General features: G+C 41.2%; 1 protein-coding gene and 1 non-coding gene across 2 annotated transcripts in view; both read right to left on the reverse strand.

The window, feature by feature from the left end:
- The window catches only part of MAK16 (MAK16 homolog), a 1,030,778-nt gene that overhangs the window by 175,375 nt on the left and 828,677 nt on the right, over window positions 1-26,726 (reverse strand). The gene's annotated exons all lie outside the window — the stretch shown is intronic.
- LOC126961897 (U6 spliceosomal RNA) lies at window positions 431-533 on the reverse strand. The gene has a single exon (XR_007728479.1). It is a non-coding gene; the product is annotated as a U6 spliceosomal RNA (small nuclear RNA).

The raw sequence follows: 26,726 nt of genomic DNA on the forward strand, positions 1-26,726 counted from the left end.
ATTTGGGCAATGTCTAATGTTTTACCTTCCAGATAACTGATTCTTTCCTCTTTCCCATCCATTTTTACAGTCAGCCTACTCACTGAGATTTTTATACTGACTATTTATTGTATGTTTTAGTTCTATAATTTCCATTTTATTCTCCTTTATATCTTCTATTTCTTTCTTGAAACTTTATATCTCTTTGTTGAAATTTACTATTTTTTCACCTATTTCAAGCATGTTTATATTGATCATTGGAGCGTTAAAAAAATTATGGCTCCTTTAAAAATTTTTCCCAGTAAATTTCAACATCTCTGTCAGTGGCACTTACACCTATTGATTGTCTTTTTTCATTTAGTTTGAGATCTTTTTGGTTCTCAGTATGATGAATAATTTTTTTTTATAGAAACTGGGTCACTAAAATACTATGTTTTGAGATCTCGATCTTTTTTTCATAGAATGCTTCATGAATTTCCACGACATCCTCGTGCAGTGGCCATAGTAATCTTCTCTGCATCATTCCAATTTTGTTATTTGTGCTGTTGAAGCAAGAATAAGATATGGATCTTATTTAAGCCTTTTGTTTTAGCTGCTTTTCTTGCCACTGCTCCAGGAGGAGAAGGGGAGGTGTGTACTGCATCATTTCTGTCAATTGGAGGTAAAATACTGATACCTCACTTGGCTTTTGATGACACCCGAGGAGGGAACTCTTCACTACTGACGGGCAATGGTGGAAGTTCAGCTTCCCATATGGTCTCCACTGATACTGCAATGGGGGTGATTTCATTGCTGCTGGGCACTGGTGAACATCATGACTCTTCATTAGACCTCTTCTGAAACTTCTCCAGCAAGGAGAAAGGGGTGTTTCATTTTTGCCTATAGAGGTGGAAGTCTACACTTTGCATGTGGTCTCTACTGATACTGTAGGAGGGGGGAATCTTGTTACTAGCCAGTGGCAAGTTTTCTTATCTATAATGTCTTTGTCTGGCTTTAGTATTAGGGTAAGTCTGGTCTCATAGAATGAGTTTGGAAGTGCTCCTCCTTCTTTTACATTTTAGAAGAGTTTGAAAAGTATTGGTGTTAATTTAAAAAAAGTTGGGTAGAATTCACAAGTGATGTCATCTGGAAGGTTGTTGGGAGGTTTCTGATTTCCGATTCACTATCTTTACTAGTTATAGGTTGTTATGGCCTGAATTGTGTCCCCCCACTGCCATTAATGTATTGAAGCGCTAACCTCCATTACCTCAGAATGTGACTATATTTGGAGATAGAGCTTTTAAAGCAGTAATTAAAATGAGATTTTAGGGGTGGCCCTAATCCAATACATGTCTTTATAAGAAGAGATTAGGATATGGACAGAGATGCCAGATATGTGTGTGCTTTGGTATTAGGGTAAGGCTCGCTTCATAGAATGAGTTTGGAAGTATTCCTTCCTCATCAAACAAGACACAAAGGAAAGGCCGAGTGAGAACAAAGTGAGAATGTGGCCATCTGCATGTGGCCATAGATCTTGGAAGAAATCAAACCTTCAGACACCTTGATCTTGGACCTCCAGCCTCCAGAACTGTGGAAACATAATTTTCCATTGTTTAAGCAATACAGTCTGTGGTATTTTGTTATGACAGCCCTAGTAAACTAATACGTAGGCCTATTCAGATTTTCTGTTTCTTCATGATTCAGTGTTGATAGGTTGTACATTTCTAGGAATTCATCCATCTCATCTAGGTTGCCAATTTGTTGGCATACAATTGTTCATAGTACTCTTTACACTCCATTTGATTTCTGTAAAATTGGTAGTAATGTCCCTTCTTTCATTTCTGGTTTTCATTTCTGTGGTTGGTGAGAGTAGAGAGGTTATTATCTACCAGCTTTCTATCTTGCTAGGCTGTCCATTTCCTGATTCTTTGGCTTTCCTAGTTGCCTGCCTCTTCAGCTCCAACTCTGATATGTATTAGGCAAAAAGAAAGCCCAGGATACTTGCCACTTTGTCATTCTTTGAATACTGAGTTCCTTAGTCAGCCTACTACATTTATAATATGAAGGATAAAGAGCTGTACTTTTCAAAAGGAATATGGAGAAGTACTTTTCCATCTTCCTGAGTGCAGAAATGTCAATGTTTATAATTATTTGTGAAATGTGAGGACTAGATTAGATGATTTCTAAAATCTCTTCCTGGTCTATTGATCTACAGATTTTTTCCAGTTTTGAAACAGCAAGATCCTAATTAAATAAAGGTAGCCACTTTTCCCTTTAGGTGGGGAGTAAGTAGACTAAGACTCAGCACTCACATCAAACCAAAGGCAGAGGATTCATCATCCTATCTTTCTTTTTTCTTTTATTATACTTTAAGTTCTAGGGTACATGTGCACAACAGGCAGGTTTGTTACATATGAATATATGTGTCATATTGGTGTGCTGCACCCATTTCTAGGTTAGCAGTAGAGTTCAGGAGTAAATGTCTTCCTTTTTCATTCACTCTCTTCACTCCCGGTGAATGTGCACTGTGGGCAGAACATCTTTGCTAACCTTTTGTTTTCCCCTAATATTCTGGTTACCCTATTGTCAGACAGGAGCCTGATCAGTGGCATAGGAGGTTCAGAAGAGAGACAGGCCACGATTCTCTCTTCCCTACCTGTGTCTCCCCTTTGGGTAACCTTGTTGTTGCCTTGGCCCTCATGCCTTGGCCCTTCAATGTTCCTGCTAATGTCTACTCTTGGGCAGGACAACTTCAGTTCCTTTCTCACTATCAGGAACAGTTCTCCATATCAAGAACTGTGCCTTTATATTCACTGCAATTCTGTGACTTCATCTGCCATTTTTTGCTGACCTGGCCAAGAGCTGGCATAAACCTTTTTGAGGGTGAAATCCCCAGCATGTCCTCCCAGGCTCTCTGAATACCTTTTTATGTTATCCTCAAACCTCCCCTGAATCCAACAGACCCAGTGGTTTCCTGGAACTGGCTCCCACTAGCTTATGAGACCCAGTTGTTAAACTTTTAAAAAATGTGTGAGCTGGTTGTTAAAAACAGACACTATTAAAAATTAAGTTACATAAACTTAAAATCAAAGAAATAATATTAAAAACAAAGGTTAAAAATACTCAAAATTCACCACTTCCCAGTGATGTATTATAATTTTCCAATACCCATCCTCTGGAGGTTATTTCTCTCTGGTGCACGTTTATGGTGGAAATGTCTTAGGGTGGGGTTCCCCTGCCCAACTCCACTTTCAGCGATTTCACACTGGGAGCTTGAAACCAGTCATGGTGGGAGTATTTGTAATAAGGAAGTTAAACAATGCTACAAACCAGGGCAGGATTTATCATTTTGTTGACTATCTAGACTTTAAAAAATAATAGAGAAATGTTAATAATGCGGGTTAAGTTTAAAATGTGTCATGTCTGTAACTGCATTATGAATAACAGAGAAATTGAAGAAATAGTCTTTCAGTATTCAAAACGACGGTTGACCTTTGAACAACATGTGTTTGAACTGCACGGGTCCACTTATACGTGGATTAAAAAAAAAGTTACGTCCATGTGCCTGCCTCTCCTGCCTCCTCTCCACCTCTTCTACTTCTACTACCCCAATATAGAAAGACCAACCCCTCTTTTTCCCCCTCTTCTTCAGCCTATTCAGCATGAAGATCGTGAGGATGAAGACCTTTATGATGATTCACTTCCACTTCATAAATAGTAAATATATTTTCTCTTTTTGATGATTTTCTTAATTTTCTTTTTCTAGCTGACTTTACTGTAAGAATACAGGATATAATACCTGTAACATACAAAATATGTGTGAATTTGCTGTTTGTGTTATCGGTAAATCTCCCAGTCAGCAGTAGGCTATTAGTAGTTAAGTTTTTGGGGAGTCAAAAGTTATAGGCAGATTTTCACCTATGCCTGGGTTTGGCACCCCTAACCCCTACATTATTCAAAAGTCGATTGTATTATCCAGTTATAAGGAAAAGTTATGTTTATGTCACTGATGAATGAGTGAAATTCTAACATGTATCTTTGTTGTTTCACTGTTGCCTTATTCATTAATGTAAATAAAAATAACCAACGTTCATGTCAGAATTACATTCATATCATCAATGATTTGAGTGGTTTCATTGCCAAATTCCATGCTAATTAGGCACTTAGACATATCTGTCAAAACATTGTTGAATTGCAATTATGGGTTAGCAATTAACACCAAAGTTTGGTAAAAATAAGCACAGCTATTCTGTGAGTCAATTTCTACATAGAATTTACAATAAAATATGTTGTACATTTCATTATTGTGCTGCAATCTTTTTTATCAGTAAAATGTATAAGATACACACACACATACACACACACGCGTATATATTTCTTTTTCCTGGACCGCTGGTTTCTAAACATATATCAGCATACCATTGCTCAGATCTTAACTCTTATCAAGGCATTTCAGATGCCTTATTTTTAAAAGTTCCTTTTACAGCTAGAAGATGCACTTCGGGCAGTTTTAATTGTGAAAAAGTTGGCACCCATGACTCAATTATTCTCAAAGCCTCCTTATAGAAATGTGCTCAAAACGTAATCCATCAAATCACCAGCAGGTGTCACTGTGGTGTAGGGTCATAGCCAGAAGGCGTCTCACCTTATGCCTCCCAGAGGAGTATTGCTGGAGTTGAATTGCTTCCAATTAAGTTACACACTGAACAACTCCTAAAGTCACTTTCTGGAAAGACAATGCCACATCTAAATTCTCTGACAGAAAGCAGCGAAGTAAACAGAGGCTAGTTCTGTTTGCTTATTTTGTAGTTTTAACTCTGCTATTATGTTTATGTCCAGAAAGCCCGAAGATCTTCTGTTTAGCTCTAGAACTGTATATGACCTTGCTATTCTATTCTAAGTGTGGCTCATGGACCAGCATGATAGGTATTAGTTCGGAACATGTTAGACATGTAGAATCTCAGGCCCTGTCCCGGACCAGTGTACTGCTTAAGAATCTGCAACTCGGTTGGGTACTGTGGCCCACCTGTAATCCCAGCACTTTAGGAGGCCGAGGCAGGCAGATCACTTGAGGTCAGGAGTTTGAGACCAGCCTGGGCAACGTGGTGAAACTCTGTCTCTACTAAAAATAAAAAACGTAGCCGAGTGTGGTGGTACATGCCAGTAATCCCAGCTACTTGGGAGGCTGAGGCAGGATAATTGCTTGAACTTGGGAGGCAGAAGCTGCAGTGAGCCAAGATCATGTCACTGTACTCCAGCCTGGGCAACAGAGTGAGACTCTGCCTTAAAAAAAAAAGGGAATCTGCAACTTAATAGGGTCACCAGGGGATTCTTATGCACATTCAAGTAAGTGTGAGAAGCACTAGTGTATGGGACCCCTATGCTGGTAGTTACTGTACAGCTATGAATAAGATAGAATGGTAACTTTCAGCTTGTTAGCCAAGAGAATAGAATTAGTGGGAAAGGAAATGACGCTTCCCAAGACAGATGATATTTTCCTTAGTGCATGTTGGATTGTCTGTTTTTTTTTTTTCTTTTTCTTTTTAAAAAAGTTTAGGAGAGAAGAACTTTTCTAGGTCTTTCCCTATATAACCTGACCGCAGCAAATTTCTTCAGTGTTATCTCTTGCCACTTCCCTTCCTCACTCTGTATTTCAGCCATACCAAATTATTTGCCAATACGGTCTTCTTAGAACCCCGGTCTGATTATGTCATTCTATTGCTTAAAGGGGCTTCCTCTTGCTCTTAGGGTATGGACCTGAATCTGTGCCATGATTTGCACATGATTTGGGTCTAGTGTCATCTTGCTTTCCAGTCTCACTTCTCGGCACCCCTCTCCTCCTTATATTCAGTGCTCAGCTCCCCTGGGCTTTTTGCCTCAAGTGTACCCCACTATTTCCCGAATCTGGGTCTTTGCCTATTCCATGTGCTCTCCCAGGAACACTCTGCCACTGGTCCCAGCTCTTCTGTTGCCACATTAATACTCTCTGAAGAACCGGGGAAGCCTTTTCTGAGCCCCTTCATTATATGATCTCCGACTCTTCGCATTTTCATTTCACAGTGTTTATTATGTTTGGGATTACTCTTTTCTAGACATCTCTTTTCCCCTGTAGATGATTTCTCTATAAAGGAAGGGAGTATGTCTGTCTCTTCATCCAAAGGTCCTACCAAGTCCTTCAACCCCTCTACATGGTCTGATGTCCTTACCTCCCTAGTCCATGATCTTATCACTTTTTCTCCCATCCTTTCCACTCTGCCTCTGTTCTCCTTCTTGTTCCTGAAACATACCAACTTTGCACTTGCTGATCCTTCTGCTTAAGTCCCTTCCTCGCTTTCTTCAGGCCTTTCAGCCTTCTGGGCTGACCCCTAGTCATTCTGCTAGAGGCAGAACTAATGGGAAGTTCGGTGATTTGCCTTGATGTAAGGCTTGTACCACGTCTGCCTTTCGGTGGAACATTTTGTTGCCCACCAACAAATGGAAAATAGCTGATCTATCTTGTAGACATTTTACAAAGGTATGACTCTGGCTGAAATTCTTTTCTCCCTGAACTTCAGGTTTCTATGATTGGCTTCTATACAAGCTCAAGCCTGAAGATGAAGGAGAACAGATATGTGCAGGTTGTGGATGGAGTAGGGAAGAGGGCACCATTGGCCATGGGAAATGTAGGGCTGGGGCAAAAGAGACTTGAAAAATGGGGGAGTTGTAATGGCAGTGAGAGTTGTTTGTTGTTTTTTGGCCTATCTATCTGTTAAGGCTGAGAAATGGTTAAGGCCCCTTCCTTCCTCATTACACATGAGTTTACAAAAATAATATTGTTGATGCAGAAGAGAAACTAAAATAAAGCCAAAGAATCTATGTTGTGCTTTTCCTTAGCATGAAAAAATTGTTGCTTAGAGAACAAATGTGTGCTTCTACTTCTCCTTCATTCAGCTCCCTACTTAGCATCCACTCACGCTGTGAAATTTCTTACATTTAGGACTGACCTCCTTCCCTTTCCTTCCTTTCCTCCTTCATTTCCTTCCTCCCTCCCTCCCTACCTCCCTCCCTTTCTTTCTTTTTCTTCTTCTTCTTCTTCTTTTTTTTTTTTTTGCTTTCAGACAGAGTCTTGCCTGTTGCCCAGGCTTGAGTGCAGTGGGGCGATCTTGACTCACTGCAACCTCTTAGGTTTAAGTGATTCTCCTGTCTCAGCCTCCCAAGTAGCTGGGACTACAGGCACACGCCACCATGCCTGGTTAATTTTTGTATTTTTTTTTTTTTTTTTTTTTTAGTAGAGACAGGCTTTCACCATGTTGGCCAGGTGGGTCTCGAACTCTTAACCTCAAGTAATCTGCCCGCCTCAGCCTCCCAAAGTGCTGGGATTACAGGCATGAGCCACTGCTCCCGGCTTCGTTTTTTTTTCTCTGCTGCCGCCACCGCTGCCTGCTTCTCCTCCTCCCTTTTTCCCCCCTTCTCCTTCTCCTTTTCTTTTCTGAGACAAAGTCGTCTTCTGTTGCCCAGGCTGGAGTGCACAGGCTTGATCATAGCTCACTGCAGCCTCCATCTCCTGGGCCCAGTTGATTCTCCTGCCTCAGCTTCCTGAGTAGCTGGGACTACAGGTGTGTGCCACCATGCCTGGTTACTTTTAAAAATCTTTTATAGAGACAGAGTCTCTCTATGTTGCTCAGGCTGGTCTCAAATTCCTGGGCTCAAGCAATTTGCCTGCTTCGGCCTCCTAAAGTGCTGGGATTACAGGTGTGAGCCACTGCCCCTGGTAATACTTGTATTTTTCTTAAGCCAACTACATCTGCATAGGCCAAACCTCCATCCCTTGATGAATTTATCTTTCAAAATTCACAACTTAAGCCATTTGCTTCTATGTGAAACCTTCCATGAGTCTTTCTCTATGAAAAATCCATTATTCTTTCTCTACTTTGGTAGTGTATAGTTTTAGTCATACTATTCAGCATTTTTTTTTTTTTTGAGACAGAGTTTCACTCTTGTTGCCCAAGCTGGAGTGCAATGGTGTGATCTCAGCTCACTGCAAACTCTGCCTCCTGGGTTCAAGTGATTCTCCTGTCTCAGCCTCCTGAGTAGCTGGGATTACAGGTGTGCGCCACCGTGCCTGGCTAATTTTTTGTATTTTTATTAGAAACGGGCTTTCATCATGTTAGCCAGGCTGGTCTCGAACTCCTGACCTCAGGTGATCCACCTGCTTCAGCCTCCCAAAGTGCTGGGATTACAGGCATGAGCCACTGTGCCCAGCCTTATTCAGTATTATATATAGTTAATTTAATTGAATAAATATTTGTTACATGTCTACATTTGTTAAATGTCTACTTCCTACTGTTCTAGGAAGTGTGCTGGGTGCTGGGGTTAAAAAGGTGAAAAACCATAGTGCCTCCCCATAGAGACTTCACAACTAGGTTGGGAAACCCAATCGAGATGAACAAAATAGAAAGAAAACCACAGACTCAGATGTGAAGCACCATGGCAGGCCTGGGATGGGGCTCCTGGCTCGGGATGACTGGAAAATGGGTTTTTAAGGAAGGGAGGAAGAGGGGCCAGGACAGGAGGTGAAGGGTGCCGAAGGCAACAGCAATGATAATATGAACTACGATTACATTTATGTGCCAGGTGCTGTGCAAAGTGGTTCCCAATAACACAGAGATGTTCAGTCACTTTTGCAACACCACAGAGTTTGTTAGTGGTAGAGCCAGAATTTGAATTTTATCATAGGTAAATTATCAGGCCAACAAGCATTTAAAAGACGTCTTCAATGTGTGAGGCACTTTTCTAGCTAATGTGCATGTTTGTCTTCCCTGCTAACCTGTGATTTCTTTGAGGGATGGGAATTTTGTTTGTTTGTTTGTTGTGTTTGTTTTGGGACAGAATCTTGCTCTGTTACCCAGGCTGGAGTACAGTGGCGTGATCTCAGCTCACTGCAACCTCCACCTTCCGGGTTCAAGCGATTTTCCTGCCTCAGGCTCCAGAGTAGCTGGGATCACAGGCACCTGCCACCACGCCCAGCTCATTTTTGTATTTTTAGTTGAGATGGGGATTCACTGTGTTGGCCAGGCTGATCTTGAACTCCTGACCTTGTGATCTGCCCGCCTCAGACTCCCAAAGTGCTGGGATTATAAGCGTGAGCCACTGCACCCGGCCTGGAAATCTTTTTATATTTACCTTTGTCAACCCCACATCTAAGAGAATACTTGGAATGAAGCATACATTTAAAAAATTGTAGTTTCTTTTCCCCTTTTCCACCTTGCCTTACTAAAGCGTTGTCCACCCTCTAATTGATAAACACTAGCATCTTCCTCTCATCTCTTCCTTCTATTATTATTATTAGTTAAAGGGTAAAATGATCTGGGGTGGAGAAGACCTTCCTTCTATTAGTCAGTATTTGTTGGATGAGGAGAATTACAAAGTAAAAAGGAATATTATTGTTTTATTATCCCTTAGGTTAAGGTTTTGCTTAAGTGAATCCTTGGACAGAAAGTAACTAAAATGTTCTTTGAAAAGAAAGACCCATTTATAAGAAATACCAAAGCCCCACAGTTATACTGATGGCAGCCTAGAAACACATTAAATCTTGCAAGAACACCTCATTATGAGCACTTATAATTCTTGGCTGTCCACATTTACTTAAGAGTAAAATGAAAATAAGGGGAGGCGCCTCTGTCTTCCTTCTCTGTTGCATTGCTTATAGCAGTGGGGACTCCAAGTCACATTATGTCATGAATGGGGAAATCAGTCTAGCTTTCCCTTTGCAGTACTGAGCAATTGTGTCATAGAGGTAATAGTTACGAGTCCAGTATCATAAGAAGAATAAAGAGAAGTATTCAGTGGAAGGCAATTTCCAGCTTTCCAGCTCCTACATAAAGATAACAGCCTCTCCTTTAATAGACCTTGTAAGAATTAGATTTTGTCTCAGAAAATTCTGCTAGTGCTTAGCTTTCTGGAAATGTATTTGAAAATAATCAGTTACTCTTAGACTCTCTAGATGTCCTGTTATATTTCACATTTTCCCATAGATAAGTATGCCCAATCAATAGCAATACGTCTTCCCCATCTTTTCCATCCTGAAGTACTTGTTTATTTCTATTTTTCATGCGACTCCTAGAGATGGAAAATAAAGAAATTGATTGGGAAAGACAGGACACTTGATGTAGATATTTGACAGGTGGTATGTTGTTGGAAAAGTGTAGAAGGTAGCCAGTGTGTACAATTCTTGAGTATGATATACACAGCCTAACAGTCTTTGGAAAAATATATTTCCATATGACGTCCAACAGATTCACTAGGCATTACATAAAATCCCTAAATGTCATATGAAATATCAAAATTGTCTTAGGTAATATCTTAGGTAAAATGAGAGCATTTTAATATATAAATAAAAAAGTGTATAGGGGTCTTTACTGATGGATGGGTGTCTGCCCAGGCTCCTCTTTTTAGGGAATGCCTTCTCCCTTGCCCCCGTATCTCTGTGGGTGCTGCTTTGCCATTCACTGTGTGCTCCTTTTCCCTTCACAGATTTGGGTGTGGGTATAACAATGGCCAACCAGTGTTCTGTGTCTCTCTGACCATGACAATTGGTTCATGTTTGGGCACAGGACTCACCAGCTAATAAAGGGTTGTGACTTCTATTTCTCTGCCAGGGATGGCTTTGGGCTGGGAGTAGTTTTTAGATCAGGCCTTACTCCATGCATGAAGGTGAACAATACAGCAGGTACCCATGCAGACAGCCTGTTGACTCACTGACTATTCCCTCCGTGGGATCTGTGCCCAGAGACCACTCTTCATTGCATATTGTCCAGAGTGCCCCATGCAACCACCCCCGTGTGAAAGGCTCTGGGCACAGCTGCAGACTTCTGTTTTCCACCTGTCTTCCTTTCCACCCTGACTTGGGGAATTCTGAATAAGTGAGCTGCTTTTTTTTTTTTTTTTTTTTTTTTGGCTTACAGACAAAGCAGAAGTAAAACCTTCCTGGATAATATCTCAGGTTTCAACCACTCCATGCTCTAATAGATGGAGTTAAATGTGGACATGACTGGACCCCATAGAAAATCTTTTATTGACCCTGAGTCACTGTGGGTTCATCCGATGACACCGTAGGAGTCACCCCTCCTCGGACAACCTGTCCTGGAAATTCTGTTTCACCAAGAAAGATGTAAGCTGTCTTGAATGAATTTAATCAGCTTTGGATCCACTTGAGAGATAAGAGAAGAAGATCGCTACTTTTCCCAGAAAAGAATAAAAGACTAAATAAGAAGAGTTATTTATACTTCTGGCTGTCACCTTCAGCAGGCAGTTAAGATTGCCCTATTGAGTGGCCTCTGCTTATAATAGAAGAAGTGAAGGCAGAAAAATGGAGTTAATGTTGCCATGAGACATGACAAAGCCTCTGGTTTCCAGGATCAGCCTGAAATGAATTAAAGCCAAATTCTACCAACAAATCTGTCATGCTGCCCTGAAAACAGGAAGTCTAGGCTGGGCCAACAGGAATTAGTCACGGTACACACTGGCAAACCCTCCCAGATCAGGGCATGAAAAATGTGCTTCATCTGCAAAAATCAACTTTTAGAATTTGTGCAGTGTTTTCTGTTACCCACTTTCTTTCCTCCAAAGGCCAGTCATCAGATATGCTTGGCTTACTTAGGCTTCTGCTGCACCATTAAGTGTATGAACTTGTGTGTGAAATGGAATCCCATCTAGCTGGGTGCCCTTGGATAAATGACCTCATTTTTCTGGACCTGAGTTTTGTTTTCTGAAATAGGAGGAGCTTGGCATCTTGTGATCATGAGACTTCAACTTTCTTGGGGGTTAGAAAATAATATATCGGACAGTCATTGAACACCCCCAAAATGCTCAGTACTGTGCTAAGAAATGGAGGTAGCAAATGAAGAAGATATATTCCTTTAAAGAGTTTCCAGTGTCTGCAGGGAGACATATACTTAGAGAAATGTATTATGAAAACGCTGTTAAGGCCAGCAGAAGTCTACATATATAAGGCATTTTATAGTGTATCACAATGAGGTTTTTCTTGACCCTGAATTTAGCCAAGGCCCAAAGCTGAAGAAAAGGCCCTACATACATTCCATCCCAAAGAAGCTCTTCAGCAAACGAGGCCAGTGTCATTTCCCCAGGGCTTACTGGGAGACCAGAGCAGTGCAGGTTCCACTTCACCTCTTATCGCACCACTCCCTCCTTTCAGGGGAAGGGGACCAAAAGGTTGGGGAGGGGTGGGCACCCTGGCTCACACCTGTAATCCCAGCACTTTGGGAGGCAGGGGCAGGAGGATGGCTTGAGGCCAGGAGCTCAAGACCAGCATGGGCAACATAGTGAGACCCCATCTCTACAAAACATTTTATAAAATTAGCTGGGCATGGGCCATTCTTTTGTAGTCCCAGCTACTTGGGAGGCTGAGTGGAAGGACTGATAAGCCCAGGAGTTTGAGGATGCAGTGAGCTATGATCTTGCCACTATACTCCACCCTGTGTCACAGAGGGAGATCCTATTTCAAACAAACAAGCAAACAAGCAAAAAGGAAAGGTAGGACAGTCTTGGCTACACGAGCAGAGCAATATTCCAGGTGAGAAGCTATGACCTCCCATCCCTAAAATCAGGCAAAGGAAGTTCTAAAAGAATTTCTTGTAAAGATTGGAGGCAACTTCAAGCTGTGGAGGTTGGCATCTCATCCCTCGACTGGGTGTGTGCTGAGCTGTCAAGTTCCCGAAAATACTCCGAGCTGCTGAGCTCAGTAGGAAGTAGACATTTAACAAATATTTGTTCAATTAAATTAACTATATGTAATACTGAATACTGTGTTGAACAAATAACAAATATTTGTTCAATTAAATTAACTACATGTAATACTGAATATATGACTAAAACCACTGTGGTTTTATATCTGTCACATTTGAAATGCCTATTAGATACTCAGATAGATGTAGAGTGGGGTTTTGGAGTCTCAATCTTGAATTAGGGCACTATGACTTAAGGGTGCTAGAAGGCCATGCTGGAGCCCCAGTGTAGGAGTGCCTACATCGTCCCTTTCAGTCCCAGACTCTCACATGTTCCCTGAGGTTTGGGGCCATCCTTAAACCAAGAGAGTTTGGATCTGGAGGTTTCTGAGGATGAAAGGCCTTCTGGAGTAGGCCATGCAAACACACTTGAAATATATTGTGGTGTAAAGTGTTAGGGGAAAAGATGGGGTAATTTTTATCTCATCCCAGTTCTTCATAGGCCTTACTTAGAAAGTGTCAGAGAGGACCTGACTCCAGCAGTCCCGGCAGCTCCATGCAAAGAGCACCAGGTTTGGTGGAGAAGCAGCAGCTGTAGTCTGCCTAGTGAACAACTGAACCAAACAGTGCATGGCTTGACCTGGAAACACAGGTGGGGGCGGGGTGTGTTCAGATGGTGGAACCCTTCTGGGAGAGGTCCTCAGTTATGGAGGGGGCTGGATCAAAGCCATTCTCTTCCTGGAAATATCATTCACACAATTAACTGGAAGCCACATTAGACTGAACCAGAGTGAGTCCAGAGAGAGCCCCTACCATGTAAGGAGATTCTCATCCACTATCCTTTCTCCCAATACTTAAGGAACTTCAGGCTAGAAAAAGAAGGAGCAGGTGTCTTGGATCCAGACCAAGAGATATTCTTGTATCTAACAGGTACTAGATATTGACTGAACCTGCTACAATGTTGTAAAGGGAGCCACTGCCCTTTGTGGTAGAGAAATCAACACAGCCCAGTTGAAGGTTTTACTGGGGTAAAAATACAATTCTCTATGTATATTTCAGTGAGCTGAGAAACTTTAAAAAATAAATTAATGTATCATGGTGGTGATGGCTAACTCCACTTGGGAGCATTCAAGCACTCATAGTCAAACAGAGGACTCAGGCTCAGTTAACTTCAGGACAAATCATAATTGATAAGTGATAGATGTTTTAATAATATGGTAGTAGGGAAAATGAAGGCATACCAAATGAATTCTGACTGGGGGTGGACTGCCCCTCTGATGGGGTGATATATGAATTGAGTGTGAGAAATTTAAGAGAAAGAACAAAGGATGAACTTATAGGTACAAGGACGAAAATCAGCAAGACACAGAGAGAGTGAAAAGTGTGGTAGTTGGCTATGATTGAGATAGAAAAAGGGAAGAGGGGGGTGTGGGCACCAGGATAGAGTTCAGAGCCTTTCCAATCTGGCTTGACCCAACTTTTTAGCTTTAAGGAGAGTGGATTTTATACTTATAGACAATAAAAAGCCATTAAAGTGTTTGAGAACATCTTTTAGGAAATTTTAAGCTATTTACTCTGTCAATATTGTTGAAGGAGGGTTAGAAGAAGAAGAGAACAGAGAAGGGGTGATCACGTAGCAGGATTTTGCAACTGTGCAGCTCAGAAGTAGTAAGTGTCTGAGACAGCCTAGCACTGGGAATGAAGATCAGGCAGCAGCTCTTCTAATAATCTGAAAGTGACTGGATGAGGGTAAGAGCTGAGAAAGAAGGAGTGGGCAGCTATGACTTCCAATATGGTCTATTACTTAGGTGATGGTGCTGTGAGACGGGGGAGGGTTTGTAGGAGAAGAATGGGGTGTGGGGGGGCAGGAATAATAATAATAATAGCCAACATTTGTTATGCATTCACTATGTTCCAGGGACTTTTAAAAGTGTTTTGCATGTAATGACTCATTTAATCTTCACCACACCCTTATGAATAGATACTATTACTACCTCCATTTTACTGATGGGGTTTAGATAACAAATTTGGTTTTATATTTGTCACATTTGAGATGCCTATTAGACAATCAGATAGATGTAGAGTAGGGTTTTGGAGTCTCAATCTTGAAATAGAAAGTGAGTTTTGGCTGGACATTTGAAATTATGGCACATATACAAATCCTTGCATCCTAAAAAAGGGTCCAGGGAGAGCATGTTCTATTACAACATCGAGGGAGACCCTGAGAAACTGGGAACTCCAACACTAAAAGGACAGAGACGGGAAGAGACTGCTATTTGATCACCATTATCCATGTTCTCTATCTCCTGGGCACCCAGTTAGGTGACATTTCCAGCCTCCCTTGCTGTGAGGTGTGGCTGATTTCTTCTAGCCAGAGGAATGTGTGAGGAGAATTGATGTGGTCATAGTTCATGCAACCTTTCACGTGGGCTTTTTTATGCTTCTTACCGCATCCAGCTGACTGGGATGGAAACTTCCAGGGAGTCTATGGACATCATATGTTGAAAAAGCTTCCATCAGCCTCCTCTTTGAGTGCCTGTGTAGGGCAGGGCATTCCTTCCCACCACCCAGCCCTGATTCCTTGAAATTGCTCTGGGTTGTTAGATGAGCAGGAAATACATGTCTATGGTACTTGAATCATTGTATATTTCTGAGTTTATTCATTACAGTAGTTACCTAAGCAGAGAGAACCTAAAGCATGAAAGAGGAGTGAGAACTTATCCATACAGTTGCATCATCTTATGTAGAATGAATATTTCCTTCACAAGGCAGTATGTGCCTAGGTTGAAATAAGTCAAAAAAGTTACTTCGCTTGTTATAAGGTTTCTGACAAGAGAGGTAAAGATCTAAATCCTGGGGTGGCTGTTTTAAAAACTGATATCCCCATATCCCTTCCCAAACTTCGGATTTGGTGGACTGTTATATATTCTTGAATTGTGAGTAAGTCTAGAGTGAAACCTTCCACTATCTGTGGTAAGAACAAGCTCATTACTTACTCCAAGGCATCTGACTTGCACATATTCTGTGCTGTACAATAGATCAGGGTCCCCTTTCTTTGCAGGCACAGCACAAAGTGAAGGTCAATCAGCCCATAATTACAGGAACATCGCTGTGTTGAAAGCAGACTTCATTACCCTTTGTGAGTGCTACCTGATATTGACTGAGGACTCATAAGAAGAAAAAAACCTTCACGCACCCTGCAGATTTGCAATGCAATGCACTGTCATTCCTGTGGAGGATGTACGAGAACTTTGGTTGAAAATAAGGCATGTTTCCAACAGCATTTTGCCCAGAATATTGTGATGAGGTTTGCAGACATGAAACATACTGTCCACATCATCAAGACACATAGTTCAGATATTTTCTAGGACCAGCTGCTAAGTCATGACTCAGACACATGCCTTACTACAAATTCCAGCTCAAGCCACCTGCAAGTTTTAACTGTGTGTGTGGTGTGCATGCGCTTGTATGTGTGCTCCTGTTTCCTTGCAAGTAGGAGAGCCACAGAGACTGGACACGGAAATGAAATGCCCAAAAGGGCAATTAAAATAATTGTTGCCCACTTGTAAAACTGGCATCCTCACAACTAAGATAAGCTTGGGCAGCAAAACACTTAGTTGTCATTGAAAAAAAAAAGCTCCACATATTGGGAAAACCCACCTCAGAAACAAAATCTAACTCACAGTGAGCTCTGAAGGAAAAAAGGAGGAATCGAATGCACCTCTCTCGCCAAGCGTATCTGCAAGACAGCCAGTCTCATAAATTTCAGATCAACTTAGTTTGGCCTCTAAACTAAATCTGCCTTAATGCTATTTGTAGATATAGATTGCTGTCTTTTTCATTACCGTTATCAAATGATGCATTTGCGGCTCAGCTCTGAGCTCCTTGACCCATTAAGTGGATTAGATTGCCTGTTGCCATTGTCCTTTTGGCTTTTGCTTTATCCTCAACTATTCTATCCTTTTATACTACATATATAATATGCATGCATTATTATGTATGGTATGCACATACACCTGCCTGCCATCCCAATTAGCCTGACAACCCCATCCCTTCTGTTTTATAAGAGGGCTGTGTTCAAATATCTTATCAGAGTCATCAATCCTTCCCTGTAGCAGCAGCAGCAGTAGAAATCCTCTGAGAAATGGCATGTCACAAGCCCAGCTCAGGGCCCTTGTAGAGCTACACTCAGCAAATTGAAGATCATGCTCCCTGTTAAACTCGTGGCTGGTGCATCATGGGAGGTTCATTTTCAGGAGCAGCTTAGGGCCCCTCCCTTCTCTGTCTTACGCATGTTAATCACTCCTCCAGCCCACAGGAGCTGCAGCAGAAAAAATGGGCTCAGGACAAGTCCTGATGATGCTATTAACATGAAAACTTGCTCTTATACATTTAGGGAAAAGTTAAAGGGGGAGGAAATAAAAGGGAAAGATGAAGACCAAGAATTCAGTCCTGATTCTAGAAACCAAATGATAGCTCCAGCAGGGTTGGCTGTGGACATAATCATTTTCCATTTTTATTCCATTAAGTATTTGTTGAGGGTCGATCACGTGCGGTGTACTATGCTGGGTATTAAGTATGCAGTGGTGAGCCAGACAGATGCTCATTGCAGCAACTAGTCCTGGAGACATATAGTTAAATAAGCCATTTTATTAAAAGGTAGTGACAGTTGCTGTGATATGGCTGCTTATTATATAAGCATTCAAAAGGTGCACCTAAGTATTCTAGGGGAATCAAGGAAAGCTGCCCCGAGGAAGTGACATTTAGGCTGAGACCTGGGAGAAGAGTAGAGGAGTTATTTTCCTAGGAGATCCCCATGTTTTTGGTATGCAATAAGGAATACTTGTTAGTCTGCCTCCAAGAGGGCCACCATCAATCCCTTTCTTCAGGCACAAGCATGTCATTACCCCATTGAGAAATGGAATCTATTTCCTTACCTTTGAATCTGGGCTGGTCTTAGTGACTTGGCTTGACAATGTAATATGCCAGAAGAGATGGTCTGGGACTTTCAAGAACATCATTGGGGAGAGCCGGTGACCAAATAAGAGGTCCAACTATCCTGAGACCACCCTGCCAAAGTCACATGAAGTTATCTTAGAGGCTGAGATGCTGTGGAGGGAGGGAGAGAGAAATGAGGAAGGGAGGAGAGAAAGAGACATCAGGTAGCACTGAAGCATCAGATGTGCGAGTGAAAAAGCCATTTTGGAAGTGCTCTACAAGCCCCAGCTGCTCTAGCTGGTGCCATGTGACAAACCCTTCAGCTGTATCTTTTCTGAATCCTTGACTCACAAATAAGGTTTGTTATAAGCCAGAGAACTTTGGGTGGCTTGTTATGTAGTAATAGCCAACTGGAAGAGAATTGCTGCTACTTGAGAACTTGCACCTGGAGAACTATACTTAGCTTATTCTTACCTAGACCTGGTTTAGAGGATGAGATCCTGGACTTCCATACCTCAGCCAGGGGCCATATTGGGATGAGATTTGGAAGTCTTAGAAGAAGTGAGAGTATTTTGCATGTGGAAGTCTTATGAATCATTAGTAGCCAGAATATTGATGGTGGTAGCTACCCTCTAAAAATGGCATTCCAATGAGCCAAGCCTCCCAGTATTCCTAGCCTTATGTAGCCCTCTCCGCTTGAATCTGGGCTCATCCTGTGACTTACTGTTAAACAAGAAGTGTTTCAGAAGTGATAACTTCTGAGATTAGAAAACTTGTAGCTTTTGTCTGAGCCTCTTGGAAAGCTTGGTTGTCTGACTCTACCTCTTGTAACTCAGCTGCCATGAAATCTAGCTATGAGAAGCCCAAGCCTCATGGAGGCCATGTGTTTTGGTTTAAAGCTCCTCTTCAGCTTCCAGTCTTTAACTGACATCAACTGCCAGCCATAAGTGCACTATTTTAATCGTTCAGCCCAGTTAAGCTTCAGATAGTCACAGCTCCACTGACGTGAGAGATCTCAACCAAAAACTACCTAGCTTGGTCGAAGTAACCCCAGAACTATGAAAGGTAAGAACAAATTATTAATTTAAACCACTGAGTTTTGGAGTAGTTTACTGTGCTGCAATAGAAGAGAAACCATTGCAACTACTGTTTGATTAGGAGGAATCCATTATAAAACCTAACATGCCAGAAGAATTTAAACTTGGTTAACACCCCAGAATTTTTAAAAAAAGTATCATTCTGGGTACTGACAGCTAAATAACTCTCTTAGGCTAGTTGCAAATTATTGGAAAATTATCTCATTATCATTGATCATAACTTTATTTTGTTCTACTTCAATGTTGGGTTATACTCTTCCCCTACTTTATTTTGAGACATGAACACAAGAATGTGTATCAGATGCCTCCCTTCCATATGTGTTAGCAATCAAAGTGTCAATCAATTCATCAGCAATTAAAAGTTTAAGATCTCATAAGATCATTTATAAGATCTCATATAAATGACATACACATGGTGTAGTCTCTGTTCTTAGATACCCAAAGCATTTCTTAATACAGTCTTTCTAGGCAGTGAATGGAAAACACAAAGCCATAAGCAGGGGATGGTATAGTCTATCCCAGTGTCTGGCACATAGTACATCCTTAGTGACTCTCTATTCCATGCATCATGAATTCAATTATTCATTATGTCAGTGCCAAGAACTGATCAGTAACTCAAGTCCAGGTGAAGCTAGCTATAAATTCTACATCTCTTAAAGACTATGCCTCAGGAGCTGGCGTGAAAGTTTGAAAGCTCTTCAACCAGTGTCAGTATCAGGTACATTTATATATATAAAAATATATATAACATATAATAAATATATCATATTAATTATAATATAATTATAATAATTACATATAATTATATAATAAAATATATACTATATAATATAATAATTATATATAATAATTACAATTAATATAATAGATGATAATCATAATATATTATGTAATCATACCATATTATATTATAATATATTTGCATTATATATTATAATAATATAATAATTCATACACACATATAAATACATATATACATGCGTGTATGTATGTATAAAATCTTGTCTTCCCCTCACTCTTTTTCCTTTTTGTGCAAGGGAATGTGTTAGACATTGTAGGATTTGTATAAATATTTATTTCTAGCCGGAGCTCTTAAGCATGCCCAACATTCTGAATTACTCAAACTTTCCTTTTTAGGTTAAGTGAAACAGTATATTATTGTGGAGTAGTTTAAACTTCAGATGAAAAGACCCTCAATAAATACAAAACAGCAGGAAATAAAATAAGCCTAAGCACTCTGCTGCACTTTGGAATTCTTATATGTGGACTCAGATACAGAGACATAGAAGCTGGTCCAAAGCATAGATAACAGACTATTTATGCCCAGAGCATCAAAAGACCCCACTCTCCCACTTGTCTGACACTTTGCCTGCAATTCTACTATGAAAGGCATTTCTTTGAAATTGGCATTTTATTCACCAGACATTTGTTTGAAAGTATATTGCAAAAAAGGGATAATTTAACTACTGGGAAACCAACAGAAAACAGAACAGTGAATACATGGAAGGCAATTGACATGAGGATGAAGGATGGAGAAGCAAGGCTGGAAACGCCTGGACCCCTAATGGGGGAGATGAAGACTCTGGCAAGGAAGTCAAGTCTGAGGCTCTAGGCACGGAGGGACAGCATGATGAGTGGGTGTGTTACGGACCCAAACTGGGGTTTGCTTGCCCAGCTCAGTAAGGCCAACATCCACACTGAAGTTTTGAAGGGGGAAAAAGGAGGGTGTTTATTTGCAGGGCAACCAGCAAGGAGAAGTGGGCAGCTCACACTTAAGACCTGACCTCCCTGATGGCTTACAAGCAAGGCTTTGAAAAGGCAGGGCTTATACGTTTCAGGAAAGCAGATGTTACAGGCGAAATTCCAAAACAATATATGGAGGTTATACATTGGTTTGGCCTAAAAGGGTGGAGTATCTTGAAGTGACGGCTTACTGGTCATAGGTAGATTCAAAGATTCCCTGATTCTGATTGGCTATGGAAGTGAAGCTTTGTCTAAAAACTTGGGGTCAGCAGAAAGGAACGTTGAGGTCTGGCCTGTGGGCATGACTTCCTTCAGACCCCTCAAGAATAAATTTAGAACAAAAAATAACTGTCAGAGTTCATACTGTCCTCAGTTTCCCCTTATCTGAAATTGATGTGCCAGTGGACAGTATTTTCTCTTTGGTGGGTGTCCAGGCTTCTGAAAAACAACTCAAGGACATATGTTGTTATCTTTAGTTTTTGTGAGGAACCAAGTATTTTGTGGCTGTAACTTCTTTGGCTACCGTTTTAAGCTATTATTACTTTCTTACTTGTCAGGTTGCTCATTTATTTGTCAAAGTTAGCTAGGTGCCTGGCATTTTCCTCGAAGAAACTCAGGATTTTCCTTTATTTTCATGATTAGCGGGGCCGGCAGGCCCTTAAGAAAGGGGTTGGGTGGACAGCGCCGGCGGCGGGGGGGGGGGGGGGGAGTCTGTCTCAGTCTCAGGTGGAGGACATTGAACCACTACTTTACACATTTGCTCAAAAGTTGCCTTTGAATGGAGAATCGGACAGAATAATTATAGTGAATCCCTCAAGACAGGGCCATAGGATCATGGGAAGGAAGTGGTGAGAAATACGGGAAGAGAACAGGAAGTCATTGCTCCACTTTAATCTGTGTCACCTTGCCTCACATTCACAGACATGATGAATTTTTGCTTTTTCTTTTCTTCTTCTTCTTTTTTTTTTTTTTTTTTTGTTTTTTTTTTTTTTTGAGACAGAGTCTCGTTCCATCACCCAGGCTGGAGTGCAGTGGCACAATCTTGGCTCACTACAACCTCCACTTCCTGGGTTCAAGCAATTCTTCTGCCTCAGCCTCCCAAGTAGCTGGGATTACAGGCACCTGTAACCATGCCCATCTTTTTTTTTTTGTAGTTTTAGTAGAGATGGGGTTTCACCATGTTGGCCAGCCTGGCCTCAAACCCCTGACCTCAGGTGATCCACCCACCTCGACCTCACAAAGTGCTGGGATTATAGGCCTGAGACGCTGTGCCTGGCTGAAATTTTGCTTTTTCAAAATGGTTTTCAAAACCCACTAGACCTTTCTAATATTGTTTTCACTAACTAACCATAGATGCAACCTCAGGGCGATGTTACTGCTTAGTAACCATGTCTCTCTGTGCTTGCCAAGGTAAAGTGGGGAAGATAGGAACTGGCCTTGCATAGGGAATCTGAGGAAGCTCTGCTGACCCCAGGATTCTCACCAGCACCACAGAAGCAGGAAGTCAATTTTCTAAGTCCACCTACTTACACAGAACCTCTCTTATCCCCATAATGACCCATATCCTGTAATAAATAGTAGATCGGTGACAAGAAGTGCAGCATGAACAAGCCTGCACTCCTGGCATCACTTCTTAATTAGCACTGGCTCTGTTTCCAGGTAGATCCAGGTGTTCTTGACATTTGGCAGCAAAGATAACCCACTCCCAAGCCCCACAATTAGCCAGTATCAGGAAATGCCAAGATTGCATAAATCCTAGGCACTCATCTCTAACTATAACATAAACATGGAGGAAACATACATTACTTTAAAGGAAAAATAGGAGATGTCCTTGGATTTAAATGATCCATCACGGAGGCAGTATCAAAGGGAAGAAGAAAATATATTTTCTGGAATTTCTTTTTTTTCAGTGACAGGTTTCTAACCAGCCTAATGAAAAAAAAGGGATCTTATTATTCAAATGCTAGGGATCCTCATGGCATCTCAGAGCATGACTGCAGATGTGCTCCAGGAACAGCTGGAACAAGCAATAAAACTTATCCTAACTATCTCTGTCTTCATTTTTCATTTGTTCCCATCAGTTTCTCTCTCATTTTTCTCTTTCTTCAGATTGGTTGTCTCCATGTCTCCTGCAGACAAGGCAGGACACAGTCCCCACTCTCTGACCCCCGTCTTCACGACCGTCACAGTTCTCTCAACTTCTCACTCAATGTTTCCTGGGATTGAGGGAGGAGTGTAGCCATAATGTCACAAAGAACTACCTTGCTATTAGCAGTTGCTGCAGATTCCCTCTCATATTTAATCACCCATAGAAATCATTTGTGTAAGCAATTAAGAATTTGGGTATAGGGCATTTTTAGGGATTAATGATCAGGTAGTAAACACTGACTGCTTATAGCCTTGTCAAGGGCTGTTTACCAGCAGGAAATGACCTACTTCAAGGTGACTGATGATATTTACTAGGAAAATTAGATGAACAAGGACACAAATTCATTTTGAGTGATTCAGGGATGGCAGTATAGTGAAAGCATTTCTTGGGCAAGGCTCACTTCTGGGTTAACTGTCTGACCCACGTTGCCCTTGGTTTTACACACAGAGGTATGCTCTATAAACATTCTTTGCCAGGCACCTAGCTAGCTTTGAAAAGTGAATGATCAGTCTGATAAGCAAATATTCTCATGAAACAAGAAAGAAGTTTTGGTTCTACTGAAGCATATTTGTTGTGCAATCATCTTCTCCCATCAAGGATACACATTACAATTTGTACATCCAAAGCCATACACTTAATATGCAATTTCAATAGGAGCCCTGTGAACACTGAACTCACCTAGTTCTTACAACAGCTCTGTAAAGGCAGTGTTATTATCACTGTTAGGCAGATGAGGAGGTTGAGGCCTACCTAAGGTAAATAATGTTTCCAAGGTCATGCAACTGAGCTCAGATATTATTCATCTGTCTGACTTCACAGCCTGCTATATCACTGTTTCTCCTAGGAAAAACACAGAGCAAGTAATCTGCCTCCAACCTAAATGGAAGTAAACCACAAATTTATGTATTTAATTCTAACCCCAAATGGAAGCTAACACATACATAGTATTCGCTATGTGCTAGTTACTGACCCAGTGCTTTACACATTTGAGCTCATTTAATGCTTACAGTGTGCTTGGAAAGTAGCTACTATTATTGGCTCCATTTAACAGAGGGGAAACAGAGTCACAGAGTGGTTGAGTAACTTGCTTATGATTTCGCAGCTAATAACTCGTGGATTTAAATTCTCATAACAGCTGTAGTATACTGTATCTTACTGCCGTTTTGATGTTTTGTCCCTGTTGACTTTGAAAGGCAAAGCATACAAAAGAACACCTTGGGAGTGGATATTAGAGAGGTTTAACATCCATCCCACGTGGTTTAATTGTCAGAAGGCAGTAAGAAGAGAATGTGGATTTTCTTTGTGATCCCATCCTCAGCTGGAGAGGCTGCAGGGCAGGCACACAGCCTGTTCTCTCTCGGAAACAGTGGGATTCACCTCTGGCAAGAGACGAAAAGGACAGAAACATGAGCTGCCATCAATTGATTTCTTTTCAAACATTAGCAGGGAAAAAATAGGCAGATGATAACTCAGCACTTTAAAGCTTTGCAGATTGGGACGGTGTTAATCAAATCTCTAGCATAAAGTAGGCAGAGTTATAGGGAGCACAAAGGATACCTAGAGGTCATTACGTACTGCGTGTCCTGACTGCCACAGCTACTGCCCTAACTCATTAAATTTTTCCTAAAGCTAATGAAATCAAGAGGGAGGAGACTCCGCAGAGTGGAAAGAGCCTGGGGTTAGAGTTGGGAGACATAAATATTTCTTCGCAATTAAACTGACTCTAGGTTCCATATGAGTCAACAGTGCAATGTGGTTAAAAAAAGAAAAGAAAAATGGACACAATTGTGTCTACACCCTATATTCAGGATAATTTGAATCTATGCTCTCAGGTAGCAAAATATCTTTAAAATAAAAAAAGAAAGAAAGTATGCAGAATAAGGAGTGTCAGAGGTGATGGTTCCATTTTATTCTGTGTTGCTCAGAGCCCATCTGGAATAGAGAGGATATCAGTTCTGTGCACCATATTCAGAGAAAGTACAGCTCAAGCAGAGCCACGAGAATGTTTGCAACCATTAGCTCCAAAGAGGAGGAAGATTATGATTGTGGAAGGGCTAAGATGGAAAAAGAAGCTGCCTCACAGTAATGGAAGAGAAACTGAGGATTTAGGTTGCTGACGAATGACACTTCCTAGAAAATAAAAAAGAAAAACTTACCACCATTCAGAGCAATAGCATTTGTGCAAGCAAGTACTGTTTGTAGTTGTATTTGCTGTAATAACCAGAAGTTGGCTTACCCTGACTGTTCCTCAAAAATTGCACTCCCACTAACCCCTTTCTCTAATTGCCCTACTTTATTTTCCTCCATGGTCTCCATTAACACTTGGCATGCTTTGTTTATTTATGATTTTTACCTATTAGAAATAACACTTCACATGGGCATTCATTGTCCATTTTCTCCTTGCTGTATTCCTAGTGCCTGGAATAGTACCTGGCACAGAGTATGTACTCAGTGGATATTAATTAATGATAGATGGTAATGGAATCGTCATAGAATGAATGAATAAATGAGATGTCAGCAGCAGAAGTAGCAAGATCCAGGGAGGCAGGGTGGTATGCATGTCTCACGGCCCAGGTGCTAGAAGGGACTGATCATTGGACTCCGATCGTTGGAAATTGCAAATGTCTAGTCAGAAGGAGGTTGACTTACATGGCTGTTTCTAGACCGGGAGCTTTGTGACGCCTCAGAAAGATGAAAGGAAAGGATGGAAATAGCGTTCTGGGGATTTGATATAAGGTATGGCTCTGAGCTATTGCCACAAACTGCACAGGACGAACTCTAGAATGAAAACATGAAAGTTTTCAGTTGTGAAAAAGCTGACCATCTAGGTGGACAAGGAGCTCCCTAGACTATTATGAGTTTCCTTAATTTGGGTGGTCTTTGGTGCCAGGAGAGATTCTGAAAAACTTTACTTGGAATATAAAATCACATGTAAGTTGTCAGTAAAACTAACTCATCACAGTTGCACGCTAGAGACAGAGAGAGGAGAGGGGTGATGTGGAAGGTGGTGGATAAGCCTCATCTTCTCTTTAAAGGCCTAGGGAAGAATCCTTTCTTGCTTCTTCCTGGATTCTGGTTATTGCTGGTAATCCTTGGCATGCCCTTGGCTTGTAGGTACATCACTGCCATCTCTGCCTCTGTCATCACATGGCATTGTCCTTGTGTTCTACATCCAAATTTCTCTCTCTCTATTTTCTTTTTTTTGAGATGGAGTCTTGCTCTGTTGCCCAGGCTGGAGCACAGTTGTACCATCTCAGCTAACTGCAACCTCTGCTTCCTGGGTTCAAACAATTCTCCTGCCTCAGCCTCCTGAGTAGGTGGAACTACAGGTATGTGCCACCACGCCTGGGTAATTTTTGTACTTTTAGTAGAGATGGGACTTCACCACGTTGGCCAGGCTGGTCTCGAACTCCCGACCTCAAGTGATCTGTCCACTTTGGCCTCCCAAAGTGCTGGGATTACGAGTGTGACCGTGCCTGGTCAAATTTCTTTCTTCTTGTAAAGACAGCAGTCATTGGATTAGAGCCTGCCTTAATTCAGTATGTTTCATCTTCACCTGATTATATTTATGAAGATTCTATTTCCAAATACGGTCACGTTCACAGGTATTGGGAGTTGTGACTTGAACATATATTTTGTGAAGGACATGATTCTATCCACCACAAAAACATATCAGAACAAAAGACAGGGCATCTGAGGCTTGAATGAATCAATTTTCCTGGAATTTGCCTCCCACTCTGACTTTTGGGAATTGCTTATATAGAAGGAATAGGGATCCTCCTCCTGCCTCTATTCCATGTTCAGTAATTACAGTAGAGTGCACCTATCCCAAACTTTAACCTTGTAGGGGAAGTAAAACAGACATTAACATAAAAATAATTTAATTTCAAAGCTTTTGCTTCAGTCTTTATATAGTGAGGATAAGGCGCTGTAAAGGAAGGCTTCTCTACAATGGGGATTGTATTTGATGTATGGTCATTTCCCCCTGGATAAGAAAGTAATGATGGCTATTCCCTTTCCCTTACCAGTGACTGATTCAGGCTCAACTCAATTTAGGGCAATGTGCTTCATTTATTCTTTCATTGATTCAACATATATCTATTGAGTTTTTACCGCATA

The sequence above is a fragment of the Macaca thibetana genome, chromosome 8, assembly GCF_024542745.1.
Source record: "Macaca thibetana thibetana isolate TM-01 chromosome 8, ASM2454274v1, whole genome shotgun sequence".
In the NCBI taxonomy this organism is placed as follows: domain Eukaryota; kingdom Metazoa; phylum Chordata; class Mammalia; order Primates; family Cercopithecidae; genus Macaca; species Macaca thibetana.